The sequence below is a fragment of the Hypomesus transpacificus genome, chromosome 15 (genome assembly GCF_021917145.1).
Source record: "Hypomesus transpacificus isolate Combined female chromosome 15, fHypTra1, whole genome shotgun sequence".
In the NCBI taxonomy this organism is placed as follows: Eukaryota; Metazoa; Chordata; class Actinopteri; order Osmeriformes; family Osmeridae; genus Hypomesus; species Hypomesus transpacificus.
The window spans coordinates 3235223-3254141 of record NC_061074.1 but is presented as its reverse complement, the minus strand read 5'-3'; positions in this window follow the sequence as shown (position 1 = coordinate 3254141).

Genomic DNA, 18919 nt, shown 5'->3' with positions numbered 1-18919 from the left:
CCGGAGAATGTCTAATAAAGAGAATGTCTAATAACTCCCACTCTCGGGAAACTTCCGGGTTCTGAACTGGTTGCAGTTCCACTCAAGTTCCATATGAGGGTGCTAACGGTCGAGTGCAGAATGAATGGAGGTCTATGGAGCTATACCCCTCAAAATCCACTTTTCTCAGGATTTAATTTTTTGTCTAGTAATTTGAATTCTGAAATCGAAAGGGGAGGCAAAAAAAAGACACACCACTGGGTGTTAGATTTTTTTTAAGTCACTTTTCTCTTCTAAAAAGCCTTTGAAATGGCATTGACGTCATACACATCGTACAACCAGAGCTACTGCTTGACGGCAAGCTCTGGTTACTTCCACTTTACTCTCGAGGCATCGACAACACAGCTGACAGGTTAGGCTCTCCCTGTCAATACACATGCTAGAAAGAGTTTTGGCTTGCTAATGTTGTTGCTTATGTTGCTAATGCTCTGACATTCTGGTTCTGCTTCGGATGCCATCAAGCGGGATCTTTGGTCGTAGTCAGTCCTTCACTAACCAATCAACATTCGTTAGCAGAATGCTAGCGTGTTATGGGCAACAACGACTTACCCTGTAAGAAATAGAAAGGACATAAGTACTCGTTCATTCAACTTTTGACCTGTAATCCATGTTGAACATACAAAAACTATAATCAAATCTGAGATTTATCAACAGCAATCAGGCAAAAGAGGCAAATATAGCCGTTTAGCTCCATAGACTCCCATTCAGCATGCACTCGACCGCGATCACTCCGAGTGGAACTCTGGTGGAACTGCAACAAAATTCGGTACAATGGGGATTAATAGGGAGTGGGCAGGCTCTCCTTAAACAGGCTCTGGTTGTGCTGCAATGACGCAGTAGGTGTCCGTTATCACCCGATAATGGACACCCCTGCAGCCAATCAGAATTGAGTATTCACCCAGACCATGGTATAATGCACATTTAATACATAACATTGGTGTCAGGGTGTGAAGAGGGGTAGGAACTAAATGCACAAGAGTACGCAGCCATACTGTAAACAGAGTTTATTTCTGAAAACGCCAGGGACACAGAAGGACACTCACACTACAGGTAGTAGTAGCAATGACAAGACAAAGACTGGACACAAAACAGAAACCTAAATACATACAAACAAGACACAGGTGGACACAATGAAACTAACGAGAACTGAACGAGACAGGGAACACTAGGGCAAGGTAAAAACTGAAACCGGGGGGGCTTGGCTGTGGCCGTGACAGTACCCCCCTCTCAAAGGACGTCTCCGGACGTCCCACAAGGCCGGGCAGGGGAATAGTCCAGTAGGGGTAGGCCTTCCACTGCAGGCTTCGGCAGGTCCCTATGAAAGGGTTCGGAGAACTCTCCACTGGGTCTTTTGTGGGTCTTGTCATTCTGTAAGGGTGTGAGGAGGGGTAAGACCCAAATACACAAGAGAACGCAGCCATACTGTAAACAAAGGTTTTTTTTCAGAACGCCAGGGACACAGAAGGGTACTCACACGACAGGTAGTAGTAGCAGCAATGACAAGACAAAAGCTGTGTCTACTACCACGCACTTATGCATTTCGAGCACTGACTTTCAGTGCTTAGGGCGCTTCACTCACAAAACCTGCAGAATTCAGTGCACTGAATTTTGCGGGTGTCGCGAGCAGATTTGCGTCTGTCACTTCCACCATATGTTTAACGTAAGTGTTCCATTTGAGACAGCACTTTTCAGCAACGGAGTGCACTGAATATGTAAGTGCACTGTTTTGCAGTGCACTGTATTGCAGTGTACTTTGTAAAGTGCGCGGTAGTAGACACAGCCAAAGACTGGACATAAAACAGAAACCTAACTGGATGAGTAGGCACTGAAATTCTTAAGACAAGACAACGCAAGCACCTGGCATAACATATAAGTACACGTAACATAATTTACGTCTATGCTAGGCTTAAATAAGTGAAACTTCCTAAATATACAGATAGCAATAAATAATCGACTATACTAACCCTAATACTAAAACTTCCTAAATTACAGATAACAATAAATAGTACACTATACTAACCCTAAATGCACATAAAACCTGTTTCAACCCTATAACCTATTTTAACCTAAGTGGAGTACAGTACAATAGTGCAAATTTGCAGATCAGTGACTAAGTCAATGACCATACAGGAGCCTGGTGGCGAGGTACAGTGAGGTACAGAAGTGCAATGTTACTGATAGTGCAACCAGTAGCTGAAAGTGACAGAGTATAAGTGACTAGTGTGCAGTAAATCAATGTCCATATCATTGTCCATTCAGAAGCCTGATGGCCCTTGGGTAGAAACTGTTGTCCAGTATGCGTGTGCGCGACCGGATGCTGTGGTAACGCCTGCCAGAAGGCAACGGGGTAGAGACTGAAGGATGGGTGGGAACAGTCTCTTAGAATCCTGCCGGCTATCCTTAGGCAACGTGTGTGGTAGGTGTCCTGTAGGGCTGGGAGCTTCCTGCCGATGATGAACTCAGCAGAACGGACCACACTTCGTAGGGCCTTGCGGTCCCTGTCTGTGCAGCTCCCATACCACACTGTAATACAACCAGTCAGAATGCTCTCGATAGTGCATCTGTAAAAGTTAGTGAGGATGACTGAGTCCATACCAAACTTCTTCAGTCTCCTCAGGAAGAAGAGGCGCTTACGGGCCGCTTTGACCACCTTGTCCGTGTGAACAGACCAGGTGAGGTCATTGCTGATGTTCACCCCGAGGAACTTGAAGCAGCTGACCTTCTCCACTTCCGATCCATTGATGAGTAGGGGTGCATGCTCCTCCTCCTGCCGCCTCTAGGTCAAGCGCCTAGCGGCATGCATAAACTGTGTCTGAGCAGGGTGCACAGGATCATCAGTGCATAAAAACCTCACATGCTGCTATCCCTGCATTTCAGTTGCACATTCCATTTTCCTCTGCACATTTAGAATTGCCATGATGTATATATTTTTACAGTTGTGTGAAAGAAGTTCAATGGAATGTTGAATCTATAAGCACTATCAGTTAGCTAACAATTTACAGCAACACCACCACACTAAGGGGCCAATAAAATTGATTGATGTGATCTTATAATATTACTAATACAAATATAAATGGAAAAACACGACTAAGCCTACAGCATTTGGACATTAGTTTATTTAGCCTGTAGATTTCAGTAGGCCCTAAAAAAGTAGATGCATTGAGAGAAGTTGGAACGGCGAACTCCCAAGTCAATAAAGATTCATTGGCAAGTTTATAAACGTGAATACCCTCAAATGTAACTGATAGATAACCCATATTAGGCTAATCGACTTAGATGGGGGAAACTTTTACTTTGAAGGAACAGGTAGTGCTGACGACACATTCGGCCAATGACAGGCATTTCACACTTACCTCCACCGACGTGAGAAAAATTCAAATATAACGTTTTTTTATGGTTTGTGTTTAAAAAACGAGAAAACCAAATAACACGTCAAAATCCGTTTTTCCGTTTTTGCAAAAAACGGACTCACAAACGTTGTTCGTATTCATGTGTGTTCCGTTATAATGATATAAGGAATTAAAGTCACGTACACGGACCTCTATGTAATATACAAAATAAATGTATTCTTAATGCTATGCTACTGTTTGATGCATTTCATTTGACAATGTTGAAGAACAATTTCCGACGCCATAACTGTTAACAATTTAAGTAGACTTGGATAAAAGCGTCTGCTAAATGAATAAATGTAAATGTAATAAGATACCTTGAAATACGTCACATAACGGTAATTTTTCAAGAGAGCTGAACAGAGTTGAACAGAATCCTTTAACCGCCATTGCTCTAAGTTTTTACAATTCATATTTTAGCTAAACGGTAGGCTACTTGTAAATCAAAATATGAAGAAAAAAAATTCAGGCGGGGGAGGAATATAATTTTATTTTAATCACAATTTTAAGCGCATTGGAAGCAAGCATGTCAAATGCACTGAAAGCAAAACCTATAAATTATCCAACATTATTGTAAATGTATTATCACACACAAGTCGCTGAACATTTTTACCCTCAATATTTGGCTGGAACTACTTATTGTCAACCAAACCTCCGCTCTCTCGTTCTTAAAAAGGTAAGCTATTGTAACGACCCTGTGTTATAGTTATTGTTTCATGCATTCAGAGTTCAGGGGAGACAGTAAGGTTGAGGGGATGTTGGGTAATCTCTATGGAACGCCGAGTTAGTCAAAATTAAATAAATAAATAAATAAATAGGTAAATGAATAGATAAATACATACATAAATAAATACGGCTGTGAAATAAACTCTGAAATAAACAAAAGATTGCAATAAATATAACATTATATAATTGTATAGCTGAATCCACTTACCGACATCAATAAATAAATAAATGTTTTTATTTCAAAATGACGTTTTTGTAAAGATAACATTTATTTGTTTTATGGGACTTTTATTTCCTAATGCCACATTCATTTATTTTTTGAGACTTTTACGCACCACATTTATTTCCACATGCATTTCCACACCACATTTATTTCCACACCACATTTATTTCTGTGCTGTATTTATTTCAGATCTCACATGCAAACAAGAGGGGCGTGGTTATCGTCAGACCAACGCAGCAGATGGCAATGCTACCTGTATGGGGGTGACAGTGGCATCGCACTGCCGAAAAGCATACAATGTAGACAAGCTTTGCCCATAATGTCTGTGTCGTCTCTGCCTTTTTATTATTGGATCCCAATGGGAGTGATGGCGGTGACCTAATAGCCTACGTGTGGGGACTTGATCTTTGATAGCTATAAGGTTGCGCTGAAGTTACCTTTGACCCTAGGCTGGTCTCATCAAACTCCTGGCTGGCTCGCCAAATGTCGTAAATAATTTTTCCAGTTCCCGTGTATAGTGAAAATAAATCAGAGTCTCGAAGTGAAGAAAATCCGAAGTCCGTACAAGTAAAAAATAAACAAAGTCCAAAGGTTGAAAATTATTCTAAGTGTTGACCCGTCAAAAATCAGGCTAAGTCCCAACAAGTGAAAATTATTCACTTGAAAATAAGTCCCAACAGATGAAAAATAAACTAAGTCCAAAACAGACGCACTGGAACTCAGAGTCTGATGCAAAGGTTTATTCCAACACAGGGTAAAAAAGTGAGTGAGCTCCGAAGAGCAGACTGTCCGTTTCTCTCCGGACAGTCCCTTTTATACTGTATTTTCTGCCTATTATTTGTGTCATTTTTTGCTATTGGTACAATACAGTTGGTTACAGATACATTATGCATCCTCACATTATTGGTACCTTTCTGTTGATGACCATTTCTACGCTTTGTCACCCAATTGGCCCCTATACTAGGGTTTCTGATTACAGAAGCTGGGTCACGTTGGCATCTCTGTCCTTACATAAATCTGACCATGTCCAGGCTCGTGTTGGGTGCACACATCTTAGACTTTCTTCTAGTTGGTATGGGATGCTCGTGCTTTATAAACATAGGAAACCCCTAGACACAGACCTAGGCCTGACCTGGGTGACAGCTTCAGACTTGATTTGCAAGAGTTCCTGAAGCTCGGCCATAAATGTACGTTCTAATTTACGGCTAGGCCTCTGCATTCCTTTGAGTGGTACTTCCCCGTCCTCCTTTGCTAAAACCAATGTCTCGCACTTCTATTGTTTTTCCTCAGTCACAGCTTAGAATCAAATTTCCCATAATACAACTTAGAGTATAATATAAGGAATAACTGAGACATTCACTTTTCAATTAGATAGTTCCATAAGTGTAACCCATCTCCATCATTTCAGCAGGGTGACATAATTTTCTTCATCACTAGCTACTGTAGAGCTAGCAGTGTTGTGCTGTATTGGCACATACCTTAACAGCCAAACCCGTTTTGTCACTGAATGGTCATTAAAACGAGTCAAGTGGTAGTGGTTTGATTTAATATTGAATAATTCCGTAAATTATAATATCTGGGTTTGGTTATTGTGTACCGTGTTGAATGGGTATTGGTCTTGACTTGTCTTGGTTGTTGCAACTTTATATTGCCAATAATAACAAAGCGTTCAGAAACTTGACTTCAATTTGAAGCAGTTGCCTACTGTAAATCCAAAGGTATGGGTAATGTCTGGAATGGTCTGGCTTCACTTCAGGTCTCGTCTCACTAAATGGTGATACATGGCATAATGCCGGTGAGGCTAGATAGTTATAATCAGGTGCCTTATCGACCTATCTATCCACATAATAGTAGAGCGATGTAGCGGTGGTGGCAGTGATTGTCTCCTTTGTTGCTAGCTGTGTTAGCTAACATTACCTGGCACTTATCACCCCCACTACCTGTTCATCTTGCACACGAACAGTGCTCGATAAGTCTCAAACTATTTAAGACTTCAATATCTATGTTCTGTAGAGCACTTATCCGCCCAAGTACCTCTACAAAATCTACTATCTGTGCCAAAATAATATATCCTGACAAGCCATGCTTTTCGGCAGTGCGATTCCACTGTCACCCCCATACAGGTAGCACAGCTATCTGCTGCGTTGGTCTGACGATAACCACGCCCCTCTCGTTTGCATGTGAGATCTCAAAAAAATAATTACGTATGGTATTAGGAAATAAAAGTCCCATGAAATAAATAAATGTTGTCTTTACAAAAACGTCATTTTGAAATAAAAAAATGTATTTATTTATTGGTGTCGGTAAATGGATTCAGCTATGTAATTATATAATGCTATATTTATATATTTATTGCAATCTTTTTTTAATTTCATAATTTATTCCATAGCCATATTTATTTATGTATGTATTTATCTATTTATTTACCTATTTATTTATTTATTTAATTTTGACTAATTCGGCGTTCCATAAATCTCACGGGGTTGGGATGTTATAAATAGAGCGACTGTTTTTGTATCTCTCTCTGTGTTCTGACCCGAGAAGTGGAAAGACGTGTACGAGTTTCTGTTACTGTTCGTTGCTAGTGTGATGGTTTAGCGGCGTGGGTTGTGGCCGAAACAACAGCCCAGTCGGGTAAATAAACAAGTAGAACTGTGGACATCCAAGTCGCCTTGACTCATTCATACGACCATAGTCGTGGTTGTTACACTATTATCGATGAGGTGAACATATATTTAAGATACTATCCTACTATACAGTTTTTTAAAATAGTTTTTAGGTTAGTTAAATGTTATTATGTTTGACGTACATTGCCCGGTGCTGTCACATCCGCGCACGGGCGCCAGCCCTCTAGAGGGCGACACTCACCCTAGAGCACCTAGCACCAACCTTCTTCTACACTGGGCTCCACACCTGCGGTGATCAATACTTCCTATTTAAGCACTGGGTGTCTTTCCCTCTTCACTCTGTCATGAAGTTTGTTTGTTGTAAGTACGCCTTCCGTTTATGTCTTAAGTTGTGTGACTCTACCCAGAAGGGGATACCTATTTCGTTTTGGAATTTACCTTTGTTTATGGATTACTTTTTGTTGGACTGAACCTTCCTCCCGTGGAGTACCCCTTTTGTTAACCTTTGAATAAATAATTTTTTACACCTGATCCGCTATCTGCATGTGTGCCTGAAAACCCCGGCCTGACAGGTGCTTTGCATCACCAATATAAATTGATTGACTTTGTAAACTGTAAAGATAGGCTAATACTCTGTGTATTAACCTATCTTTATGTCACTAACTTTATGTCATGCAAGGTCATGAACCGGTGCACATTCATTGGACTCAGACCAATGTTTATCTTTGCTGGCGTGGTCCTTTTTGCATCTCATAGCTTGCTGTATGACATTTATTGTATTGTATTTTTTTATATTTTCTTACTTGCAGCTGAAGTCATGCATTTTCTGGAAACCATATCGACATCCTTATTACCTCACCATATCCTTGCCTTACTGCCTATTTCATAATTTGTCAGGACGTATCTGTGTATACCTGTGTCCACCTACCTGTGTCTACCTGTATTACGCCCTCTACAGGCTCTGCCTGTCTTTCTGTTTCTGTCTTTCTCAGTAGCAGTTAGAACCGAAACTGTACTGTCCTGTAGCTAGTGGTATGTGCCAGTGGAGCGAGTGGTACGTGTCAGTGCCTCCGCTGTATGGGGGGTGACAAGTGCCCTCACACACAAACAGCATGCACTGTATACTAGCATTGCCCACACGGTGCGTGTCGTCTCAGTCTTTTTATCATTGGTTCCCAATGGGAGTGATGGCGGCGACGTAGTACGTGAGGGAACTTTGATAGCGGCGACGTTACCTTTGTAAACGTTGCATTAGTGCTTGTGACGTGTAGCCCGTCTGCAATGATGGACGCCGCTACGCCAAGCGTCTGCAACGATGGACGCCGCTACGCCAAGCGTCTGCAACGATGGACGCCGCTACACCAAGCGTCTGGCAACGATGGACACCGCTGCCAAGCGTCTGCAATGATGGACGCCGCTACGCCAAGCGTCTGCAACGATGGACGCCGCTACGCCAAGCGTCTGCCATTATGTGGTAAGTTAGCTATAACCGGTCTCAGGTTGGTAACTGTAGGCTAGCTAGCTATCAATCGGAGATAAAAAATTAAAGTAGCCTATGATCAACTCTGGCTATTTCAGCTAGGTTGTGTTGGGTTGTATTGGCAGACCTTAATTAGACTCCGAAATTTATGTTGTGTGTAAATATAGTTTTAAGCACGTTTTCATGTCATGTTTGATATGTATTAATTTCGTATTTTATGCATCACATTCTAGTAATGTTTTCAGTGTTGTAAAATGTATATTTGCTGGTTTGATAGCCTAGAGTTGTGTCGTGCAGAGGCCCAAAATGTGTTTACATATTCTCTTGTCTTGATGCAAAGGCATATTTGTCTTAAGGCCGATTTATACTTCTGCGTTTTTACGCACACACACACGGGGAACTCCCTCTCCGTCAAGAAACGCCCTCTGCGTGTCCTCGCGGAGCCCTCGCAGAGCTCTGCGAGCGCCTCCTGATTTTCCTGACTATCCATCTGTCCATGCGTCTTTTTACGGATACCCCTTGGCTGTGATTGGTCCGTATTAAGAACCACTTGCGTCAGTGGTGGGGGCGGGGTTGCCGTGACCAACAAGAGAACTAGCGTCACTGTGTCCAATCCCGACCGCTGTAAACTACTATTGTCCAAACCCGAACGGGGTTTGGACACCCAGTGTCCGGTCTTTTTGCCACCATTTTCTTTTGCAATCGCTAACAAAGTGTAAGTAATATTATTTTAGGCATACCAAACAATCTACGTGTCAAATTTCATAAACATATATGGACATTTACATATATAAATAATTTAGGAAAGTTACATTGATGAGAGAAAGCCGAAAGACCACTCAGGCGACGCTCGGGCGACGTTCTCTACTCTGACATGAGAAGAGTTCAACAAAACATCCAGCAGGTGGTGGTAAACAGTCAAATTGAGATTTTATCGCATAGTTTTGAGATGTTGAAGCGTGATATCTTATTGTCCCCGGATATATTGACAGCATTATGGTCAGTTTGGTGACCCTGGATCAAGTTAATATCCCCGTAAAAACAGCAGCAGCGAGTGTTTACTACAAGTATAAGTGCGGTTGGGTTTGGACAAGGGTAGCGCACGGCTAATTTACCGGCGCCAGCGTCTTTCTACCGGCTCTAGTAAAGGATAAGCTAACTCTATTTTTTTAACAATATTTAGCTCGAAAGGTAGGAAGTTAAAGCTTAACGTGAAATCAGTAAATCAGCTGAAGACGTGATACAATCATTTTTATCAATATTTGAAGTGGCATTTTCTCAGAATGTTAGCTAATAACCGGTCGGGATTGGACACAGTGACGTTAATCCTTTGATCGCCATTGTTGTAAGTTTTTACAATTCATATTTCAGCTAAACAGTACATGTAAATCAGCATCTGAATTCAAATGTAACGAGAAATGGGCAGTGTAGTTGCTGAAAATGTGCTTATTTTATTGATGAAACGGCTCATTTGTAAATTTGCTCCGACTTTTCGATAACCTAGCTAGCATTGCAGTTCAGCGCCATATACGTATTTCATACTGTTCTGGCGGTGAATTGCTTTCAGCACGCAGAGCCGTCGGAGTAGTATAAATTCAACCAGTCCGTCCGACTCCGTCCGACTCCGTGCGTGCGTCTGTCCGTTAACGGAGACGCAGAAGTATATATCAGCCTTTCTAAAACTGATTGTTCCCATCCTTGATTGTGATTGGCTATATCGCATTCCATGCCGTTGTAAAATCCAGCATAACCTCACAGGTCACCCGATACAGAATGAATCAGTAGATTTAATCGAACCAAATCACAAAAAAATCACCCATTTCAATCAATTAGTAGGGCACCTCCTGTCCTACCAGTAGTTTAGAAGGTTGGAATTACTCGATTTGTCTAATGATATGCTAAACCGTGTGTGTTAATAATGAGCCACCCTGGACCTTAAACAAGCAGAAGGGCAGTAGATTACAATCGCCCGTTTCATATAGTGATCCCAGTCACAAAAAATAATCTAATATTTCGTGACACGTTCACGAAATTAGCACTTTTTTCGTGACTGCCACGTTTTTTCAACCAGTGCATTTCAATGGAGAGAATATTTCGTGACCTCGGCACGTTTTAATTAGCCTACCCAATTCATTTCAATGGAGCAACAATGGTGAAATGTTTTCGTGTTCATTTAAGGTTTTGTTCCAATTTTTAAGCGATAAAAAACGAGTTCATAATATAACTTGCCGTGTTGTTTTTTAAGAAGTAGGCTATAGAATATTTATTCAAATAATACCCAAAGCCTACTACTTTACCACTGATCCGTGCTTTTACGTATACTTTACCACCCGTATTCAACCGATCTTCCTATTTATAACCAAGAAAGGACTTAAGCAATAACCGAGGAAATATAGAAGCTGTCTATGTCCTTCATAACCTGGACAACGAGAGCATGCGACCTGGCTGGTTGCCCTGGCTACTATCTACCACGCTATTTTAACTTTCAGTGCGACTTCATCCCTTTACTGGTAAGTAGCATAATCAACCTGCTTGATTTTTCATGTGCAGTGTACGTTGTGATGAAGTTACTAGCCATAATTCCTGTTTTTGCAACAAAACATAGTTGCCCAACTCTATTGCATTTTTTTTTTGCAGTATTCATACATATAGTAACATTAAAGATTAGGAGGCATATTGAGGAATAATGTGGTCCTGGTTCTTGGGCCTTTATACCATATATATCTATGCTTGGGACACCACCGGATAGAAAATCAGGAAATGACGTACTCAAATTAAGAGAGTTCGTGTAACTTTGTGTCTTTATCAGGAAATGACGTTCCCGAAATGAAGAGATTTCGTGTAACTTTGGCTCTTTAAATCGATTGTCAAGAGAGTTTCCATGGCATTCAGAAATATACAACCGCGCAAATCGCGGTTAATGGCTGTCAGAGTTTTCCTTGATGCTAGCTAGAGGCTAACGTTGTTAGTTAATGGGTTAGTGGGGTGGTTCAGTTACATGTAGCAACATCTATCTGTATTACATACTTAGACATATCCAATGTTTATCAGTGTTTATTATGACTAGACAGACCATCTTCAAATCTCAAAGCAAAACAGCTATTTATCAACCTGCCTTTCAGGTCCACAACCCTAGCCCTACCTCCTGCTCTGCATCCAGCGCTGGTCCCAGCCTCCTAGCCCTACCTCCTGCTCTGCATCCAGCGCTGGTCCCAGCCTCCTTCCACTAACCCCTGCTCTGCATCCAGCACTGGTCTCAGCCTCCTTCCACTAACCCCTGCTCTGCATCCAGTGCTGGGCCCAACCTCCTGCTCTGCATCCAGCGCTGGTCCCAGCCTCCTACCACTAACTCCTTCCCAGAATCCAGGAGGTAAACTAATAAACTATATATAACTACAGTTAATATATAATGACACTAACACTTTGCTGGGACTGCATTCACATAATGGTCTTGTTTTTAATTTAATTTATACCAATGTTAAATAATTCACCATAATAATACTCTATGCACAAACTGCACTTACAAATGATACTGTTGTTCCTATTGCCCCACAGACTGTGTTGTGTAACCTAAAGTAAACACCCTCTACCTATCCACCATTACAGATGTAGAAGCCCAGCAACCCTGGCAAGTTGGGCAAGGTCACCCAGGACCATCAGGAGGCGCATGCATCCCAGTGCAACAAGACTCTCACCTCTGCACATGCTCACTTCAACAAGAGCAACAGAAAGCAGTGTGTGTGTTTGTGTGTGTGTGTGAGAAAAAGAGAGCAAGTATGGTCGGGTTGTGATTAAAAGAGAAAGTCTGTACCAGCGAATGGACAGACCCTTCATCGGGACAGACCCAAGAATAGACACCAACAATAATTGTATTGAATAACTAATGATACATAATTGAATAATAATTTGATTAAATAACAAATCTTTATTAATATGTTGATACTACAGAGCTGTTGATCAGCTACTTTTTCTCCACAGCTCCACCCTCACCTCCACCACCTAACCATCACCCTTTTATTTGTGTTATTTGTAATGCATTTGAAAAGTAAAGATTTATTATTATCAACTTTAGATAGTCATTCATTTCCATTCAGTATTCCTCTTTTGTTTTGGCAAGAAATGTACAATTTATGTAGGTAAGGGCCTATTAGAAATACAAAATATTTTTTTACGATGATGGGGATCCATTAGTCATTGAAGGTTCACTGTATTTAATAGTGGGCTACTCCAACAAGTTTTTAAAGTAATTTCATATTTAATAACTTTATATAATCTGCGCTACAACCAAAGTGAACAAACCAAACTACAAATATGGTGCCTATTATCGTTCAAACCTGTTGGCAGCGATTTGAGAAATGTAGTTTTCTTTTTAAACTCGTTATTTTATACATCTTTGTCAACAATTTAAGAAATACATACAAGCCACAAATGATCAATACTCAACAAGTCAACATTTAACTGTCTTTATATGTAACCTTCACCTAGCATTATTTCACATAATCTTTGAAAGTGGTTCCGACATTATGTGAAGAGTATCAATATTGGTCTAAATACAAAATCCCAGACAGGGTGTTGTATTTAGTCCAAGGGTTGAATCCTCATCAACAATAGTAAGTTAAATATATATAATTAAGGAATTTTGCCACTATACACACAAAATCTAATTCTATGCATTTGACCTTTTCATGCCTTTGTGAAATGTGCGCCCGACACAAGGTCTAGTCCAGCAGGGTGAAAATTAAAATGTTGTCATGTGACTACACCAAATACATCATTGGAAGGGTCTTGATCAGGAAATTAAAACAATGCCAGTCTGAAGGTTCTACTTGGTTCCTGGTGTGAAATACGGACATCTGAACTTGGACTTTTGGCCCAAAATCTGGGATTCTAGGTGGCGCTGTTGACCCCCTGTTGGTACTAGGGTTATGATATTGAAAGATTGTGTTTAACTAACCCCAATTATTCACTGTAATAAGTCATGACTATGTACCATAAAGGGAACTCAAAACCCTAACCCTAATTTTGGACCAAAACTGCACGTCTGACTGCAACCTTGTATTTTAATTGTACATTTGCTTAAAAGTTAGATTTGGCCCCATGTTGAATCCTTAACAACAATAGTAAGTAAAAAAAAATATATCATTAAGGAATTTAGCCACTATACACACAAAATCTAATTCTATGCATTTGACCTTTTCATGCCTCTGTGAAATGTGCGCCCGACACAAGGTCTAGTCAAGCAGGGTGAAAATTAAAATGTTGTCATGCGACTACACCAAATACATCATTGGAAGGGTCTCGATCAGGAGAATAAAACAATGCCAGTCTGAAGGTTCTACTTGGTTCCTGGTGTGAAATATGGACATCTGAACTTGGACTTTTGGCCCAAAATCTGGGATTCTAGGTGGCGCTGTTGACCCCCTGTTGGTACTAGGGTTATGATATTGAAAGATTGTGTTTAACTAACCCCAATTATTCACTGTAATAAATCATGACTATGTACCAGAAAGGGAAAGGGAAAAAATAGTTGATGATCCCTCGCACTGCTGATGCAGTAAACGTTCCACTGTTTTCACCTAAGGAATTTTAGAGATGTTGCAATGCAATGTCTCTATCATAAAAACAAAAGACAGCTAGCTGTATATTAACTATTAATGGCATATTTTGATTTAATCAACAGATTTACCACTGTTGGGGGATGAAAAGGGCAAGTTCTCTCGCCACCACTGTGGCTGGCAACCAGTCCTGTACTGGGCTTTCTGGACACATCACACAAACATCATGGACTGTCATTAATTTGAGAGTGGTTAGCGGTTACAACACCGAAATAATTGGAAAGCGCTAGGACCTCAGTAAGGGTTAGTGGTAGGAGGCTGGGACCAGCATTGGATGCAGAGCAGGGGTTAGTGGTAGGAGGCTGGGACCAGCATTGGATGCAGAGCAGGGGTTAGTGGAAGGAGGCTGGGACCAGCGCTGGATGCAGAGCAGGAGATTGGAACCAGTGCTGGATGCAGAGCAAGGGTTAGTGGAAGGAGGCTGGGACCAGCGCTGGATGCAGAGCAGGGGGTAGGGCTAGGAGGCTGGGACCAGTGCTACGCAGAGCAGGGGTTAGTGGAAGGAGGCTGGGACCAGCGCTGGAAGCAGAGCAGGAGGTTGGGACCAGTGCTGGATGCAGAGCAGGGGTTAGTGGAAGGAGGCTGGGACCAGTGCTAAATGCAGAGCAGGAGGTAGGGCTAGGAGGCTGGGACCAGTGCTACGCAGAGCAGGGGTTAGTGGAAGGAGACTGGGACCAGCGCTGGAAGCAGAGCAGGAGGTTGGGACCAGTGCTGGATGCAGAGCAGGGGTTAGTGGAAGGAGGCTGGGACCAGCGCTGGATGCAGAGCAGGAGGTAGGGCTAGGAGGCTGGGACCAGCGCTGGATGCAGAGCAGGAGGTAGGGCTAGGAGGCTGGGACCAACGCTGGATGCAGAGCAGGAGGTAGGGCTAGGAGGCTGGGACCAGCGCTGGATGCAGAGCAGGAGGTAGGGCTAGGGTTGTGGACCTGAAAGGCAGGTTGGTAAATAGCTGTTTTGCTTTGAGATTTGAAGATGGTCTGTCTAGTCATAATAAACACTGATAAACATTGGATATGTCTAAGTATGTAATACAGATAGATGTTGCTACATGTAACTGAACCACCCCACTAACCCATTAACTAACAACGTTAGCCTCTAGCTAGCATCAAGGAAAACTCTGACAGCCATTAACCGTGATTTGCGCGGTTGTATATTTCTGAATGCCATGGAAACTCTCTTGACAATCGATTTAAAGAGCCGAAGTTACACGAAATCTCTTCATTTCGGGAACGTCATTTCCTGATAAAGACACGAAGTTACACAAACTCTCTTAATTTGAGTACGTCATTTCCTGATTTTCTATCCGGTGGTGTCCCAAGCATAGATATATACGGTATAAAGGCCCAAGAACCAGGACCACATTATTCCTCAATATGCCTCCTAATCTTTAATGTTACTATATGTATGAATACTGCAACAAAAAAAAATGCAATAGAGTTGGGCTTCTATGTTTTGTTGCAAAAACAGGAATTATGGCTAGTAACTTCATCACAACGTACACTGCACATGAAAAATCGAGCAGGTTGATTATGCTACTTACCAGGAAAGGGATGAAGTCGCACTGAAAGTTAAAATAGCGTGGTAGATAGTAGCCAGGGCAACCAGCCAGGTCGCGTGCTCTCGTTGTCCAGGTCTCGTTCCATTATGAATGACATAGACAGCTTCTATATTTCCTCGGTTATTGCTTAAGTCCTTTCTTGGTTATAAATAGGAAGATCGGTTGAATACGGGTGGTAAAGTATACGTAAAAGCACGGATCAGTGGTAAAGTAGTAGGCTTTGGGTATTATTTGAATAAATATTCTATAGCCTACTTCTTAAAAAACAACACGGCAAGTTATATTATGAACTCGTTTTTTATCGCTTAAAAATTGGAACAAAACCTTAAATGAACACGAAAACATTTCACCATTGTTGCTCCATTGAAATGAATTGGGTAGGCTAATTAAAACGTGCCGAGGTCACGAAATATTCTCTCCATTGAAATGCACTGGTTGAAAAAACGTGGCAGTCACGAAAAAAGTGCTAATTTCGTGAACGTGTCACGAAATATTAGATTATTTTTCGTGACTGGGATCACTATATGAAACGGGCGATTGTAATCTACTGCCCTTCTGCTTGTTTAAGGTCCAGGGTGGCTCATTATTAACACACACGGCTTAGCATATCATTAGACAAATCGAGTAATTCCAACCTTCTAAACTACTGGTAGGACAGGAGGTGCCCTACAAATTGATTCAAATGGGTGATTTTTTTGTGATTTGGTTCGATTAAATCTACTGATTCATTCTGTATCGGGTGCACAGGTTGTCCTCATAACATTCTTTAACATTCCATATTACTGCGCATCGAATATTTCAAATTGAAAAAGACGACAAAGATGTCCATCTGGCTGTTGCGTGGCAACGATTTATGTAGGAACTATACTTTGTAGTAGCGGAAGAATGACGGTTTATTATTAAACTATTTTGTTTCTAATTGTTTTTATTGATGAAACCATATCAACTATTTGTAGTAACAGTTTTAGAAAAGGTAAGGGGGTTTTCGGCACTTCGCTTCGCGTCGTGCCTAACAACTCCCCATACCTGTTCTAAAATCAGCGGAAACCACGGCCTCTTGGGGCTTATTGCTTAATTATACCATGGTCTGGGTGAATACTCAATTCTGATTGGCTGCAGGGGTGTACATTATAGGGTGATAACGGACACCTACTGCGTCATTGCAGAAAAACTGTCTTTTCACCGTTCTAAATTATTCCGCTGGCTACACAGGAGCCTGTACAAAATATCTTAAATATGTAACCATAACAACAGTGACGTAGTCAAAGCCTCGATTTACAATAAGTGAAAGACTTTAACAAGCTAACTTGTATTTACAACAATGAGTGATTTCAATATTTATTTTAACCTATTTGAAAAATGTTTCTTTTCTGAATGTAGTGTGTCAGTGTCACGTAACCGCTCATCTCACATCCCATTCGCTATTTATAAGTAAACCTGTTACTGTATATTGTTAGTATTATTATTATTATAGTTCCGTTGCTGTATATTGTTACTGTTATAGTTTTTATTACTAGTTGGAGACAACGGGGGACTGGCTGTTTTCATCCTTATTCGTATAAGTATAACCTACTTTAGAGTTCTTTCCCCTGGAACAGATTTCATGTTCCAACTGAGGGGGGCTGTCGTTGTTTTGGTGTGTGGGGCTGCATCAAATACCCTTTTTGCTCTGTTAAATTGCTGCACTAGTCCACACTTGACCGGTGGGGATCTCATTCTATTTTGACTGTAACTGTTAGCTGCTCCTGGCATTCTCTAATCCCTGCTCTCCTCTCTGTCCCCCCCCCACACATTCCCTGTGGTGTGGGGGGTTTGAGCTGTCAGGACCTGCTTGGTCGTCGGTCTGCCAACGCTGAACCAGGTCGTCACCCGGAATCCAGTCTCCATGACGGCCAACAGCGAGTTTCCCGGTCCCATCCAACGTCTATAAAGCCGAACAATGGATTTTGGTGTTTCAAAACCCATTGACACTGTATGACTATGTTTAGCTTGTGTTCTGCTCCTCTCTCTTACCAACCGTCTCTGGAGGAGGGGATCCCTCTCTGAATTGCTCCTCCCAAGGTTTCTTCCATTTTTTCTCCCGGTGGGAGTTTTTCTGGGAGTTTTTCCTTGTCTTCCTTGCAGTGATGGGAAGTTCGGTTCTTTTTACTGATTCGGTTCTTTGAATCTCGTTCAGTAAAATGAACGAATCTTTTTTCGAGTCATTTGTTCATTTCAGGGGGGGGGGGGTTGGGGGCTATACGTCCACTGCAAAGGACGTATAGCCCCTATACGTCCACTGTAGGTTAGTGCATGACATGTGCACCAGCAAATACTATTTAAAAATAAATTCCTGCATTAAAATAATGTATCATGAGTTTGTATGATTTGGTCATGTATTATCACACTAGCATTTAATTATCACGTCAAACAATTACACTGCACTAAACTGTAAGTGTAAATGTAAAGTGAAAATAACAAAACCAGTCAGTATGATGACTTGAGCGAATATCATTCATTCACGTCTTACTAAAACAGCGGCCACGCGAAAGGGAATAAGGAAACTGTTTCCTCTACTAAATAATACAATGCGGGTCACGTGAAAAAAGGATCCAAAGACTCGTAGAAAGACCGAGTCGGGGAAGGAACTAATCATTCGTTTCCTCTAGCTACAGAGCCTATGCAGGTCACGTGAAAAATGATCCAAAGACTCGTAGAAAGACCGAGTCGGGAAAGGAACGAATCGTTTGTTTCCTCTTGCTACAGCCTATACAGGTCACGTGAAAAATGATCCAAAGACTCGTAGAAAGACCGAGTCGGGAAAGGAACGAATCGTTCGTTTCCTCTAGCTACAGAGCCTATGCAGGTCACGTGAAAAATGATCCAAAGACTCGTAGAAAGACCGAGTCGGGAAATGAACGAATCACTCGTTGAGAGGACTCGTTACTCCCGAGTCCTTATAAGGATTCGTTCAAAATGAACGAATCGTTCACGAACGACACATCACTACTTCCTTGAGGGTTTAGGTTGGTTGAGGGGCAGTTCTATGGGCGCATGTGAAGCCCTCTGTGACATGCTTGCGTGTAAAAAGGGCTATACAAATAAATTTGATTTGATTTGATTCACCTCGCTAGTCAGTCTACTTCAGACAGTCTGCGGCTAGCAGCAACTCTACACATGGCCGACTATTTTCTTCTTTAAAATCTTGATTTTATTTGGGGACAATAACATGGCTTGATAGCTGGCTAGTGGCTTGTTGTTAAACATACTGTCAAATTATAATC